The sequence below is a fragment of the Sus scrofa genome, chromosome 13, assembly GCF_000003025.6.
Source record: "Sus scrofa isolate TJ Tabasco breed Duroc chromosome 13, Sscrofa11.1, whole genome shotgun sequence".
Taxonomy (NCBI): Eukaryota; Metazoa; Chordata; class Mammalia; order Artiodactyla; family Suidae; genus Sus; species Sus scrofa.
The window spans coordinates 128,739,725-128,755,731 of NC_010455.5; the positions used below are offsets into that span (position 1 = coordinate 128,739,725).

General features: G+C 37.5%; 1 long non-coding RNA gene across 2 annotated transcripts in view; it reads left to right on the forward strand.

Moving 5' to 3' along the window:
• LOC110256389 overlaps positions 8,049-16,007 on the forward strand; it is a 30,835-nt gene continuing 22,876 nt past the window's right edge. For both annotated transcript variants that reach the window (XR_002337814.1, XR_002337812.1), the window contains exons 1-2: positions 8,049-8,181; positions 13,956-14,058. This is a non-coding gene — a long non-coding RNA (uncharacterized LOC110256389). The remainder of the gene's footprint in view (positions 8,182-13,955; positions 14,059-16,007) is intronic.

Sequence of the window (16,007 nt, forward strand, 5' to 3'; positions counted from 1 at the left end):
TGGTTAAGGATCAAATTTTGCTTTAAATCTATAATCTATTTAGAGTTTTTTCTAACAAAAGTATAAGGTATGGATCCAGCATTTTTTTTAATCAGCTAGACAGTGGTACCAGAACACTTTATTCCAAAGGTCATCTTTTATCCACAGGTCTGAAATGTTATTTTCATTATATAGTAAACTTCTAATTATATTTGGCTTTATTTCTTGACTTTCTATCTTACAATATTGGCCCGTCTATCTTACAATGCACCAATATCATACCATTTTAAATATAGCAACTATATATTTTAATGTCCGTCAATAGAGACACTCTTTATTACTTTAAAGAGTTCTTTGAATGATAAATGTTGGAAAGGATGTGGAGAAAAGAGAACCTTCATACACTCTTGGTGTGACAATAAATTTGTGCACCTACTGTGGAAAATATTCTGGAGATTCCTTAAAATATTAGGAATAGAGCTACAATATGACCCACCTATTCTACTTCTGGGTATTTTCCAAAGAACATAAAAACACAAATTCAAAAAGACATATGCACCCATATGTTCATTGTAGCATTAATTACAATAGTCAAGATATGGAAACAACCAACCAAAGTGTCCATGGATGGTATGAATGGATAAAAAAGATGTGGTATATATTACAATAGAATATTCCTCAGCCATAAAAAGAACAAAACCCTGCCATTTGCAATCACGTGGATGGAGTTTGAAGGTATTATGGTAAGTGAAATAAGTCAGATGGAGAAAGGAAAATATCACTTGAGTTTATTCAAATGTGAAACCTAAAACAACAAAAAAACCAAACAAAATAAACAAAAACTCATAAATACAGAGAACAGATAGAGGAGCATAAATATCATGCTACATTATAAATAAAATTAGAAGGATTGACATACTTTTTTTTTAACAGACTCAAAGATTTTCATTTATTCTTTTATTTTTTTATTATTTTTTTCCCACTGTACAGCAAGGGGATCAAGTTATCCTTACATGTATACATTTTTTTCCCCCACCCTTTGTTCTGTTGCAATATGAGTATCTAGACATAGTTCTCAATGCTACTCAGCAGGATCTCCTTGTAAATCTATTCTAAGTTGTGTCTGATAAGTCCAAGCTCCCGATCCCTCCCACTCCCTCTCTCTCCCATCCCAGCAGCCACAAGTCTATTTTCCATGTCCATGATTTTCTTTTCTGTGGAGACGTTCATTTGTGCTGGATATGAGATTCCAGTTATAAGTGATATCATATGGTATTTGCCTTTGTCTTTCTGGCTCATTTCACCCAGATGAGAGTCTCTAGTTCCATCCATGTTGCTGCAAATGGCATTATGTCATTCTTTTTTATGGATGAGTAGTATTCTATTGTGTATATACCTCTTCCGAATCTAATCATCTGTCGATGGACATTTGGGTTGTTTCCATGTCCTGGCTATTGTGAATAGGGCTGCAATGAACATGCGGGTGCATGTGTCTCTTTCAAGGAGAGTTTTGTCTGGATATATGCCCAAGAGTGGGATTGCTGGGTCATATGGAAGTTCTATGTATAGATTTCTAAGGTATCTCCAAACTGTTCTCCATAGTGGCTGTACCAGTTTACATTCCCATCAACAGTGCAGGAGGGTTCCCTTTTCTCCACAACCCCTCCATCACTTGTTATTTGTGGACTTATTAATAATGGCCATTCTGACTGGTATGAGGTGGTATCTCGTGGTAGTTTTGATTTGCATTTCTCTTATAATCAGCAATGTTGAGCATTTGTTCATGTGTTTGCTGGCCATCTGTATATCTTCCTTGGAGAACAGTCTATTCAGGTCTTTTGCCCATTTTTCCATTGGTTGATTGGTTTTTTGCTGTTGAGTTGTATAAGTTGCTTATATATTCTAGAGATCAAGCCCTTGTCCATTGCATCATTTGAAAGTATTTTCTCCTATTCTGTAAGTTGTCTTTTTGTTTTCTTTTGGGTTTCCTTTGCTGTGCAAAAGCTTTTCAGTTTGATGAGGTCCCATGGGTTTATTTTTGCTCTAATTTCTATTGCTTTGGGAGACTGACCTGAGAAAATATTCATGATGTTGATGTCAGAGAGTGTTTTGCCTATGTTTTCTTCTAGGAGTTTGATGGTGTCCTGTCGTATATTTAAGCCTTTCAACCATTTGGAGTTTATGTTTGTGCATGGTGTGAGGGTGTGTTCTAGTTTCATTGCTTTGCATGCAGCTGTCCAGGTTTCCCAGCAATGCTTGCTGAATAGACTTTCTTTTTCCCATTTTATGTTCTTGCCTCCCTTGTCAAAGATTAATTGACATAGGTGTCAGAGTTTATTTCTGGGTTCTCTATTCTGTTCCATTGGACTGTCTGTCTGTTTTGATACCAGTACCACACTGTTTTGATGACTGTGGCTTTGTAATATTTCTTGAAGTCTGGGAGAGTTATGCCTCCTGCTTGGTTTTTGTTTCTCAGGATTGCTTTGGTGATTCTGGGTCTTTTGTTGTTCCATATAAATTTTTGGATTGTTTGTTGAAATTCTGTGAAAAATGTCATGGGTAATTTGATAGGGATTGCATTGAATCTGTAGATTGCTTTGGGTAGTATGGCCATTTTTACAATATTGATTTTTCCAATCCATGAACATGGAATATCTTTCGATTTCTTTACATCTTCTTTGATTTCTTTGACTATAGTTTTATAGTTCTCAGCATATAGGTCCTTTACCTCCTTGGTCAGGTTTATTCCCAGGTATTTGATTTTGTGAGGTGCAATTTTAAAAGGTATTGTATTTTTGTATTCCTTTCCTAATATTTCATTGCTGGTATACAGAAATGCGACTGACTTTGGAATGTTAATCTTATGTCCTGCTACTTTGCTGAATTTATTAATCAGTTCAAGTAGTTTTTGGGTTGAGTCCTTACGGTTTTCTATGTATAGTATCAGGATTGACATACTTCTGATGTTGATTTTATTTAAGAAGAAGAGGAGGTGTCTTTCAGTTTGTTCAGGTCTTTTTTTTCTTTTCTTTTTTCTTTTTTTTTTTCTTTTTAGAGCCACACCTGCGGCATACGGAGTTTCCCAGGCTAGGGGTCTAGTAAGAGCTAAATCTGCCAGCCACAGCCATAGCCACAGCCACAGCCACTCTGAATCCGAGCCACATCTGTGACCTACACCACAGCTCACGGCAACACCAGATCCTTAACCCACTAAGTGAGGCCAAGGATTGAACCGACAATCTCGTGGTTCCTAGTCGGATTCGTTTCTCCTGCGCCATGATAGGAACTTCTTTGTTCAGTTCTTTTGAGACGTTCTTCTGAAGTTTTCCTTGTGTAATATATGATCGTTTCTTACGTTTCTCCCAAGAACTATGTTCTTTTTTTTTCCACTCTTTCTTTTTTTTGCTGCTATTACGTGTTTTTTTCCTCCAATTAATCCTCTAGCTTATTTCTGTACATATAGATTCTATTTCCGATTTATAATTTGGTAGCCTGTGCCACCATTATTGAATTTTCCAAATATACCATATAATTTAATTAGTTAAATGGGTCAAAAATAAAATTATATTATTTGCAAGTGTATCATTTGTGCTGTTGGAGGAGGTCATGGAGAGGACATGACAACCACTTGCTCCTTGAGTTGGATCTTGGCTCTTGGAATCTCCTCATCTCTTCTGCTGTCCTTGGAAAATCATTTTGCCCACCATTCCCATATTAGGAGCTGTTTCAAGACATAGCCTTGAGAGAGGAAGATGTTGTTGAGACCACCTGGATTGAATACCATGACTGAACCCTATTGAGGCCCTTATCTAAATTTTTAAGATTCTGGCAGGTGGTTGTGGAAATCTACCTGTCTTATAGTCACCCAAGACAGGCCTGGTATGTAAGTTCCCTTGTTTATAAAACATGCCACATACCAATTTAGAATTGTCTGCTCTTTCTTTAGTCTCTCTTTGCCCTCTGTATAGAGGCCAGTAGGCAAACCAACATTGGTCTTCATTTCCAGTTTTCAGACTTATAAATCTTTTCTTCTTTGTGTTGATTAGTTAATATTAAGTGAGACTAGCTCTCCCAGGAATATTTGTTTTGTCCTTAGTTTAAAGTGAATTTCTTTCATGTGTCACACATGAAAGATGAAGTTGGATTTTGTGATGAAATGTATATCCCTTATAATTATGGTTATCATATGTTAGTTTATATTGGTATTCATCATTTTAATTGTTGATATTTTGTTTAAGATTTTGTTACAAATTTATTCAAATGTTTAGCTGGATAGCATCAAATGATACTTCTCCTTAGATCCCACAGCATGATACTATAATACTTGTTGATAATGAAACATCCTTGCCTTTCTGGGAAAAAACTACTTCGTAATGGTGTGTTATATTTTTTAATATGATGGTAATTTAAAGAATCTTTTTTTTGCTGCTATTGAGAAATACTGTATTGAAATTATAAAAATATGTCCTGTATTATTTCCACTTTGGGGAATTAAGGTTTTCTACATGTCTTGTTTGTTTCCTTGAATATAACCTGGGCAATTAAGAATAACGTTTATTCTTTATTGTATAGGCAGAGAATTTAATATATATCAATCAGATACCTTTTTGATTATGTTGTGTAGATCTTCAATATTGACCTATTTTGGATTAAAGGAAGTAAAGTCAATTATTTTTAGTGTGTTTTGATCTAATTCTTCTGTGTTATCTGTGATTTCCACCATATGAAAACTACTGTAATATTTGGGCATTCATAACTATATTCACAGTGCCTTCCACTCTTTAGACCTAAAGTCATCTCTGTCTGATATATAGATTATTATGCATGTTTTTCCTGGTTTGGAATTTGTTGGCTACATCTTTGCCCATTCTTTATTTCAACTTTTCTAAATAATTTTACTTAGGTGACTTTTGTTTGTTTGTTCGTTTTGTCTTTTTAGGGCTGCACCTGTAGCATATGGAGGTTCCCAGGCTAGGGGTCGAATCAGAGCTGTAGCTGCTGGCCTATGCCACAGTCACAGCAATGCTGGATCCTTTGCCCACTGAGTGAGGTCAGGGATCAAACCCACATCCTCATGGATCCTAGTTGGGTTGTTAACCACTGAGCCATGGCAGGAACTGCTGTTTAGGTGGCACTTTGTATGTTCATGTGCTCACATTACTAATTAGCTTCAGTGTGAAATCTTTTTCTCTGAATAGGTGAAATAAGATTATTTACCTTTGAAGATGCAACAAAGGTAAATTGTCAGTTTTTATCTGGAATAATTTTATATTATGTTTTATATCACATATTTTTAACTATTCTGAACTCTTTTCTGTGTTTATTTGTAACTCTTCTGATACTTAAGATAGTTATTATTTTTCTTATAATTACCTCTATAACCATACTACTGTATAATACTCATAGTTCTCTAAGCCTCTGCAAATTATCTATTGTAGTTTTATATTCTCCTTCTCTCCTCTCCCTTCTTTACCTTTGTATTGTAAAAGATTATTCCTCTATTAACTTTTCTTGTCACTCTGGATTCTATCCTTTGAGTCCCGGTTGCTACTGGAGAGGGCATTTCCTAACTTTACTCAACTTATGTCTTTGTCCTACCTTCCTTCTCTCAAGTTACATCAATTATATTTTTCCTACATCATCAGCTCTTATAATTATCTTCTATCCTGTCACTTACTCCTAATATTTTTTTTTAAGTCTTTGTTTTGCAATCAAATGTCTTCCACTTTCACTGCCACTCCCTTTGCGTTTCTCCAGCCATCTCTTGGTTAGCTAAAGTTTTCCCTCCAGTTGGTTTTGTTTTTGTTCTTTTTCCCCCAGGAAGACTCAGAATCAGCTAGCTGTTAGACTGTTTCTTTTCTATTTGAAACACAGCTTTATTTGATGAAAATTCCTTGGATTACATTTTATTTCCTTAAATAAGAGGTGTTTCTTCATCTTCTTCTGGACTTGAATGTCGCTATGAAGTAATCTGAGACGAATAAGTTTTTACTTTGCTAGTAACTTGAACTGTTTGACTGACTGCCCAAATAATTCTCCGTCTAAAGTCAAATCATTTCTATAGAAAAGAGCACAATGTTGACTGGTCTGAGTCACTTTTCATGGTACAAGATGTATTCTTTTAATATGCAAATTTAAGCCTTTCTTATGCCAAAAAAATTTCCTTCAGTTATATTTTAAAATATTTGTTCTGTCTTATTGTCTTAGCTTTTTTTTCCCTTCAGATACCATATTATGTTTAAATTTCCTTTGCTTTGCCAGTCTTCTATATCTGTCATTTTCACTCTATTTCATGTGTTTCTTTATCCCATTTTCATCCCATTCCAATTTATGTACTTAAATTCCATTTCTTTATTTATTTCAAGTCTCAATTTTCCTTACTATATTTTCCACAATGTCCACACTTCTTGTGCTTCTTTCAATTTGGCCACTTATATTTCACTTCACTTCTTATATTTCCCTCTTTCCTCAACTCCTGTATTTCCATTTTGTGACCTTCCTTTGTGGCCATGATTGATTTATTAAACCTTTTAATGTAATGATAGATTTTTGGTTGTAATTTTTATGTTACATGACAATCTATTTTCTATGTTCTTTCTTTCCGACAGTATGTTTTGTTTCTCTCTTTCATCTTTTTTCTCACAGTATTTTTATCAAGGCTGTGTTAGATCCTCTCTTTAAGATATATGGTTGAATGAGTTGAATTTTCCTGGAGTAGCTCTTCAAAGATATGGGAAGAAGAAAGAGGGGACAAGGGATATTGTTTTCTTCCAGGATTTGCCCTCTGTTGCAAATGATACCAACAGTTTTCTTCAACTTTATTGACTCCCACAGTGAGTGTTGCAGTGATAATATCCTCTACATCTCTCAACCAAACTGAGCCTTGGAGGGTTACTTCCTGTCCTGAGTTCGCCAGAACTCTTGTTGGTTAATGCAACCAGGGAACACAGTTCTTGTCCAAAGGAAATGCCTGAGCTTCTTCCTGTCAGAAGCTATGTTTTTATGGATTTTTCTGAATTTAGAAAGGCTGAATTCTCATTCCTTGACATTATTTTCATTTGAACACTTCATTTTACCCTATATGCTGGCTCAGTCTGATCTCTGCCTATTTCATTTCATATTAACTTCTTAAAATATGAAGAATTTCCTTCCATGTTTCTTTCAATGGGCTTCTGACCTCCAGGAAATGCATTTATTTCAGGAAATGCATTTTTTTTTCTGGCTCTTTCTGCAGCTTTTTAGAACCCCCCTGAAAGTGTGCTTTCTCTAAAATGCACCACTGCTCCCTATGCCAATGCATCCCACAGGGCTAAGGGCAAGTTTCTACTATTTTATACTGTATTTTGAATTTGTGGATTTTTTTTTTCTGTGTCCTAGTTAAAGTGACAATGAAATTTGCTTGTTTTCTTCCTTCCTCCCTTTTTTTTCCTTTCCTTTCATTCCTTCTTTCCTTCCTTCCTTCTCTCCCTCCCCTCTCTTTCTTGATAGAAGAGAAGGAATATTCAGATTAAAGCTAGATCCATATTCATGGTGTGATGTCCAATGATTCATTATAAACAGCAAATTAAATCTTGAAGTTTTAATTGTCTTTTTACTATTCAGTGCATGAAAAATGTAGGCTTTACATCAACTCTAGAGATTTATTACTAATTTTAGTGTGGCTCCATGAGCCACAGGGCCCTGCACTTAATGTTTGATGTTCTGTGGTTGGTTAGCATTTGAAATTCTTAATCATTTGAAATTTGTATTTATGTTTTATAAGTTAAGTCTGATGCAACAATGGAGCATATACAGTGAGATTGGGATCGCTAGCGCTCCCTGGGATGCAAATTCGAGCCCCCCCACCCCCACTCCCAGCACAATGGGTTAAGGATCTGGGCTGTTTCAGCTGCAGCGTGCGTTTCAGCTGTGGCTAGGATCTGATTCCAGGCGGAGGAACGCCTTATGCGACCAAAAAATTAAAAGGAAAAAACAAAACCAAAAAAAGGCCTTGGAGCGAGGGAGAGGGTCTTGCGCATGCGTCCCTGCGCAGTGCTTTAGTGCGCCTGGTCAAAGGTCAGCCTGCAAGAGAGCAGCGGTAGTGACCTTCTTTTTGCTGCTACAGTGGCTGGGGTGGTGAGGTGTATGGGAATCGGCCTCAGGCACCAGATGCTTCAGGGTGTGGACCTCGGCCACCAGGAGAAGGTTACGCACACCGGCCAGGTTTGTGATGATAAAGAGTACAAGGAATTTTGATTTGTAGGTTGTCAGGAAAACATGAATGAACACTTTGCGTTTCATCTCTTAGCAGAGCAGCCTTTGAGTGAAATCAAGATTGAAAGTTAAGTGGGAGTTCCCATTGTGGCTTAGCGATTGTGAACCTGACTGTGTCCATGAGGACGCGGGTTAGATCTCTGACCATGCGCAGTGGGTTAATGATCTGGCGCTGCGGTGTAGGTTGCAGACGGCTAGGATCTGGTGTGGCTGTGCCTGTGGTTTAGGCTGGCAGCCCCAGCTCCAATTCGACCCCTAGCCTGGATCTTTCATATGTTGCAGGTAAGGCCCTGAAAAGACAAGACAAGAAAAAAAAAAAAAAACACGGAAAAAATTAAAGAAAGTTGAGTGATACCCAGTGATGGCGGTGGGGGGAGGGGGCCTTGGCCACCCCAAAATGTACCTAAGCTTGGACAAAGAAACAAAGACTGGGATGTGCAGCTAGCTCCCTGGTCGCCAGTTCAGACATCATCACTAGAAAGGCGCTTGTATGACCATTTCGGTGTTTGAATGAATTGGGAGACTCTAGTGCTGCATGTATTGTGTCGCCAATGCCAAATAAGGGGTGTTGTTTTTTTTTTTTCTTTTTCTTTTTTTATTAATATTTTTTAATAGTTATTTCTCCAATACATTTTTTTTCTACTGTACAGCATGGTGACCCAATTACACATACATGTACACATTCTATTTTCGCACATTATCATGCTCCATCATAAGTGACTAGACATAGTTCCCAGTGCTACACAGCAGGATCTCATTGCTAATCCATTCCAAAGGCAGTAGTTTGTGTCTATTAACCCCAGGTTGTTTTCTTTAAAAAAAAATTTTTATAGGCCAGATGAGAGAGCTAGATCAGCCACAAAAGCGAAAGTGATACGTACCTTCTAAGATGTGACTAAAAGGCTGTGGAATTCCAGAGGGTGGAGATATTCCAGCCTTCAAGATCATCATAGAAGTTTTCCTCTAGTGGTTGGCATTCACATGGACTTTGAAAAATGGGGGAAGATTTCAGATGCAACCTTTGAGGGGAAGGATCCCAAGTGAAGGAACAGCATGAGCCCAAGTAGAAAAGTGAGGGGCAATATATAGTGAATAGTGAGCAATTCAGTGTGATTGGAGTAGCAGTAGAGACTGTAGGGAAGGGTTTTAAATGGCTAAAGAAATGTCAGGAGAGAGGTTTTTTTTTTTTTTTTCTTTACGAGGAATATCTATCGTATAAATTCTTTCAGGAGATGCCAAATGTATAACCACAAAGAATGCCAGAAGGACAGAACAATGAAGAGCTCCATATAAGAAAGCACAAAGCTGCTTCAGAATGGTTATGAGCTTTCTTTCCTCTTGGGAGAAAATGCCACTACATTTCTCAGATATGACTGGTGACACTGCTCCAAAAGAAAAAGAAAAGGTGCTGACCCTGATGACTATAATTGCCTCTTACCACTTTCCCTTTAGTTTAGTAGCCATGCTGCAGGCTTTTGATACAGATTTAGAGGATGGCTGGTCCAAATGTTCAACTATTCATGCTCTTGTCCAGAAAGAAAATTCTGTATCTGTTTCTAAAAGATAACATATCCATATGAGTTAAGAAATTAGAAGTAGCCAATCAATTCAAACAAATTAGGTTATAGCCATCACACTCAATTTTAATACTTAGAAAAAAAGAATTATTTTAGGCAAATAGAGGTGATAGATTTTTTCTATATATTATTATTTTGCAACCATGTAAATTAATAAAACAACTTATATTTTGTTTTTTATGGTTTTCAAAGTGAATTCACATCCATATTCTCTGTTGCATTCTTATAACTTCTGAAATTATCAGGGCCTGGAATTTTAGGTCTTATTTTTCAGATGAGGAAACTGAGGATGAGACATAAAATGACTCTGAGAAATCGAAGGCCTTTGAAGAGCTGAAGAGGTAGTAGCACCAATGTTGCTGTTATAGATGTGAAAACGGAAACCTAGGGAGGTGGCTGACTTGCCCAAAGACTCGGAGTTGGTGATTGATGAAGTTGAGACTCAAATCCTGCATTCTGATTCTTAGACCAGGAAATTTCCCTCCACACCCTACTGTTTCTGAAGCTTGAGAGCTTTGCTTTTGATCATTGCCTCCACATGATTCAGCAAATACTCAATTCTATTTCATAAGAATGTAGTCAATTCTATTAAACTTTCTGTAGCCAGTATGCATCAGCATGGTTTGCCCCATCCTGCCCTCTCTGAAATGAATAAATTCTTCACCTGCAGAGGAGTGACATTTAAAATAAAGTCAAATAATTTGCTGCTTTTGAAAATGTCAGAGATGATCAGGGATCACTTCGAGGCTTCGACTGTAGTAGCAATTTTTTCTCAAATGACTCTGCGGTTTAAACACACATGGGTCAACTTAATCCTGAGCTGCTTCTGGTGATTTGCAGTTTTGAAATTCCCTTAATCCCTTGCTATCATAGAATCAGTATCATACACTAGATGGCGCATCCAAAGTTTAGTGTTTATAGCTATATATATATATATATGTATATAAAAATCATTGCAGGCTACAAATCAGTGGTGTACCCAATTGCTTTCTAACTGCTGAGAGAATTATTCCACAGGATGAAAGAAACAAGGAAAAAGAACAGTTCACTACTTTATGAAATTTAGAAGGTTCAGATAATTTTGAAAATTCTTCCAACAGGGAAAAATAATATTCAGTTACAGACTTAAAAGAAAAGGTTTATGACCAATTATTTATGATATACAAAATATCCTATTTGCTAGTAGGTGGTATCACATGCGGGTTACAACTTGGATATAGAAACAATATTTTCTATATTCCTGCCTTCCAAAGAGGATGGTAGGAGTTTGATGGGCAGTTGGAGTCATAGCATCTTTTTCCACTCTCATTTTTTGTGACCTTAGGAAAAAAAAAAAATCTTTGTGGTGACACAATTTACCCTTTTTAGTGGTGTGTTTATAATTTTTGCTTTCAACAAAAATGTTTAGAGCCTCCTAGATGTTATGATATAAAAATTTTACAGCTACTGTTAGTTAACAAATGTTTGCCGTACGATTTTGGGACAGAGTGTGTTGTTTTTATAGTCTTTATTAACATGTGCATGGCTCTTCCAAAAGGCTGGTTTGGTGCATGTCACTCCTCTAAGTGACAGGCAGTTCATAAATAGGGATCAGGCATTGTAGGACTGAAAGCCTGTCACAGGAAAATGGCTAAAGGAAGCACCCTTTCTTCCTGTGTGATATTTCCATGTTTCGTCATCATGCTTACGTTGTATCTCTACTTATCTGACTTACAAAATTTTCCTTTGTGGATAGCTTGGGATGTGTCCTTTATTTCATGGTTCCATATTTATAAATAATTTAGAAACCTCAGTGTTTAGAGAGTAAAACAGGGAGTTCCCATCGTGGCTCAGTGGGTTAAGAACCCGACTAGTATCCATGAGGACTCAGGTTATCCCTGGCCTTGCTCGGTGGATTAAGAATCTGGCATTGCTGTGAACTGAGGTGTAGGTCGCAGACATGGGTTAGATCTGGCATGGCTGTAGCTGTGTCGTAGGGTGGCAGTTGTAGCTCTGATTTGACTCCTAGCCTCAGAACTTCCATATGCTGCAAGTTTGGCCTTAAAAAGCAAAAACCAAGAAAAAAGAAAAGAAAGAAATTACACCAGGCCTTCTTATGGACCTGATTTTGGGCTCTGGCTCTGGTCTGCAGCATGGCTTAAGGAGGCAGAAAACTATAGTGGCAGAGAAGTCATGGTCAGATAAGGATTTGTTTCCTTGTTCTTTAGGACCTCTCATGGTTGCAAGGGACTTTCTTGCCTGGAAGAGAGTGAGAATGAGAAAACTGGGGATCCCTACTCTGTGTTATAATAGGCCAGTATTCTTCGACCACAGGTCATATATATTACCTAGGGTAGATGAATTCCACGTGAATGTTAAGAAGTTTATTCAGACACACACAAGAGCTAGAGTCCCCAAATATTCTTACTATGGCAGAGCATACAATAAAAAGTAGAAGTCTCCCACCTCACCTGCTCACTGCAGGTTTATTGCAAGAGGCTACCTCTTTGATTTGTCTTCGATTTACATGTTTTCTGGCAGATATCTGATGCTTTGTACTTCACCACCTTTAAGTTTAATAAATAAACATAACAACTCCATTACTTGATTCATCAACTTTTAGCAGTAGCAGTTTATACCAAACTCAGTAGCAGTTTGCTGAGGAATAGACTCCTCCTCTCACTCTTTTTTTCCCTTCTTCTGTCTCCCAGTTTGTAAGAATTTTAGCATAATTTTAGCATTTCCATGGTTTATAGACTTGAGAATTCTACACTTTGTTTAGAAAATTGTGAAAAACAGAACCTTGCAGTGTTTACATTATTAAGATTATGTAAATATCCTTCACTGCAGAACCAAGTTGTGTAATTGGATCTGTAGAGAAAAGGAAATGTAATCCTAAAACATTAAATGAGTCACTCTACGGAGAATTTTTTGCAAGTTAAGCCCAAATGAATTCTCTTTACTTACAGCCCATTAATTGGTTAAAGTAATGCCATATTATAGATCAACTCATGACTGTCTGCAGCATAAGGAAATGAGCCCTTTTGAAATCTTCCTGGGAGGCTGAGGAGCCTTTTGGGAAGAATATCTAAAAGAAGAGAGAAGTGGTCAGGACTATTAGAGCAACAAGGTTTTAAATCTCAGAGTGGAGAGGTCTCAAATAGACTTGTGTCTGGATGCCAGAAAGGATGTGTATGAGTTTAATCTAAGATAATTATTTTTACTAAAATTTCTCTAAGGCAGTTAGGGTACAGGGAATCATTGCTTTGATAATTTGTTATCCTGAAAGCTGAATAAAATACAAAAATTAGAATATTTATAGAACTCTGTCCTGAAGTGAAATTTCCAGGACTTTAATGACAGTTGATATTGGCAATGGGGTGTGATGGAAATTGTGGGGTTTGGTAGACATAACAGCGTTAAGGGTAACTGGAACCTGACAGAATCTAGTGGCAAGAGATACTGTATGCAGTGGACATGGAGGTATCAAGAAGAAGCAGACGTGGACCCAGGAAAGGTGGTGGTACCCAGAAAGAGCTTGTAGGCATTGCTAAAAGCACGATGTTTGTACCCAACAGATATAACAGTCCCCGCATTGTAGGATAATGGGGCCAAAGAGGATAGTCATGTCACGTCCCAGGGACAGGTGAGAGTCCCTGGGACAGGTTGCCAAGTGAGTGTCCTTGGCTTTGCACAGGAAAGAATTCAAGAGGGAGCTATAGTAAAGTGAAAGCAGGTTCGTATAGAGAGATACAAGCTGCATAAATAGAGCATGGGCCATCTCAGAAGGTCAGAGGTGTCCCCCCACCCCACATGGGGTTGTCTTGGAAAATAAGCATGGCCCCCAAATATGGGATGGTTAACTTTTATGGGCTGGGTAGTTTCATAGGTTAATGAGCAGGAGGGATATTCTGCTGAGTTGGAGAAGGGGTGGGGATTTCCAGGAATTGGGACACCAATACACTTTATGGCCTTTTATGGGCAGCCTTGGTAGTGTCATGGCCTATGTGGGTGTGTCATTTTATGCTCATGTATTACAATGAGTGCGAATTTTCTGCTGTCTTGGGCCTAGTAGGTTCTAACCAGTTTTTATTGTATCTTGTTCTCAATGGTTGTGTCAATCTTTTAATGGTTGTGACCTGCCCCCTTTCTTCCTGTCTTATCCAGAAAAAGAAAATTAATTTAGAAGATTGAAAAAATGGTGGATTGTATATGGAAGATGAATAGCTTGTACACGAGAGCTCCCTGAGGACAAAATTAGGATGAGGAGGTAAGGTAAAAGTCTAGTCGAAAATCAGTTTTACTCACTTGCTGTTTTTCATTTAGGCCCTTGATAAATATGAACATTTTAATTTGTAGTTACATGAAGACATTTCTCTATAGCAACAGGACATCATGGGAAAAATTTAGTCTGAGAAACTATGTTTGAGAGAATCTTGGACAAGTCCTTCTAAGATAATCAGAGAGTAATTTTATAGTCTGTAAAGTGGAAATAAGAAAAATTCCTTCCTCATAAGATACTGTAAGAATTAACTAGAAAGATGTGAAAGTGGTGTGTAAACTCTAATGGGTTATAGGTTTGTTAGCTTGTATTCTGCAGAATAATTTCAGACGTATTTTCCTTTGAATGCTTCACATTCCCAAACACTTGGGGCTCAGACATGCCTTCTTATCCCTTGCTCAGTGGAGCAGTGAGGATAATTAGAATCCTCATTCCCTTCACTAAAATAGTTGGCTGGCTTGGCCTGCCCTGAGGCTAAAGGTATCTTCAGTATTTTGATTTTTCCCAAGGGCACTCACGTTCCTTAGAAAGGAATATATTACCTATTGTCCAGCTGTGGAGAAATTCTCTTAAGGTGACAGTTCAACTCCCAAAGGGAGTCTAGACAACTTAGATTTATTAGCAAACCTTGTGTTATTGTTGAGAATATTAAAAAGAAATTCCTTTTTGTTATTGTAAGTCATTATTTAGATTTTTTTTTTTGGTTTATTTTATTTGTTTATTGGATTTGAGTGGAATAGTGACCAGAGTGGTGTACAAAGAAAAGTAGTAGCATAGAATTCATGATGATGAGGAACTCAAGCCAGGTCCTTTCTCTTTCCATCTGCATAATTTTGAGCAAATATCTTTACCTTTTGAGCTTATGAGCTTTTTACATCTTCTACACTAAATTATTTTCTGTTTCTAATAAGGAGTTATGATGTGGGAAACAGATGTAATTAAATGAGGTTACTGCCCAATAAGCCAAGATCTTACATTTCTTTTATTATATGGGGCTTGGGACAAGAATTTATCTATTCTGAAGGTGTTTTTATCTGTTTGAGGAGAGGATACTCCAAATCATTTTTGAATACTTCTCAGGCCCATTCTGCTCTAACTCTAATGTGAGCATCTGTGGTGGGCAGAATAATGGTGCCCCAAAGGTATTAAGGTCTTGATCCCTGGAACCTATGAATATGTACCTTATTTAGTAAAAGTAACCTTACAGAGATGATTAAAGACTGTAAGATAGAGATATTATATGGGATCTCTAGATGGACCAAATCTAATCCCTTGAGTCCTTAAAATCAGAGGCCCTTCTAACCAGGGTAAGAAGATGTAATCACAGAAGAAAGGCATAGATAAAGAAACATATCCTCATCTGGAAAATTTTACGGAAAGGAAGATAGATCTGCTGACACCTTGGTTTCAGCCCTGAGATACCTGGGTTATGTTTCTAATCTATACAACTAGTAGGATTAAAAAAGAAAATATGCTTTTTTTTTGTTTGTTTTGTTTGTTTGTTTTTTAGGGCCGCACTGGCAGCATATGGAAGTTCCCAGGATAGGGGTCCAATTGGAGCTACAGCTGCAGGCCTGTGCCATAGCCACAGCAACGCAGGATCTGAGCTGCATCTGCAGCCTGCACCACAGCTCATGGCAATGCTGGATCACCAACCCACTGAGCGAGGCCAGGGATTGAACCCATATCCTCATGGTTACTAGTCTAATTCGTTTCTGCTGCACCACAACAGGAACTCCCTATGCTATTTTGTGTTACCACATTTTCAGTAATTTATTAAGACAGCTATAGAAACTGAGTACAGCCTGTGTATCGCTTATTTTATTAGCGTTTATCTTTCTCTAGTATGTACTGGTTTCTGGAGAAGACACAATGAAGAGTCAGACATGGATTTTTCTCCCCAAAGATCTTGTAGTTAAGCAGAAGAGTGTATCCTA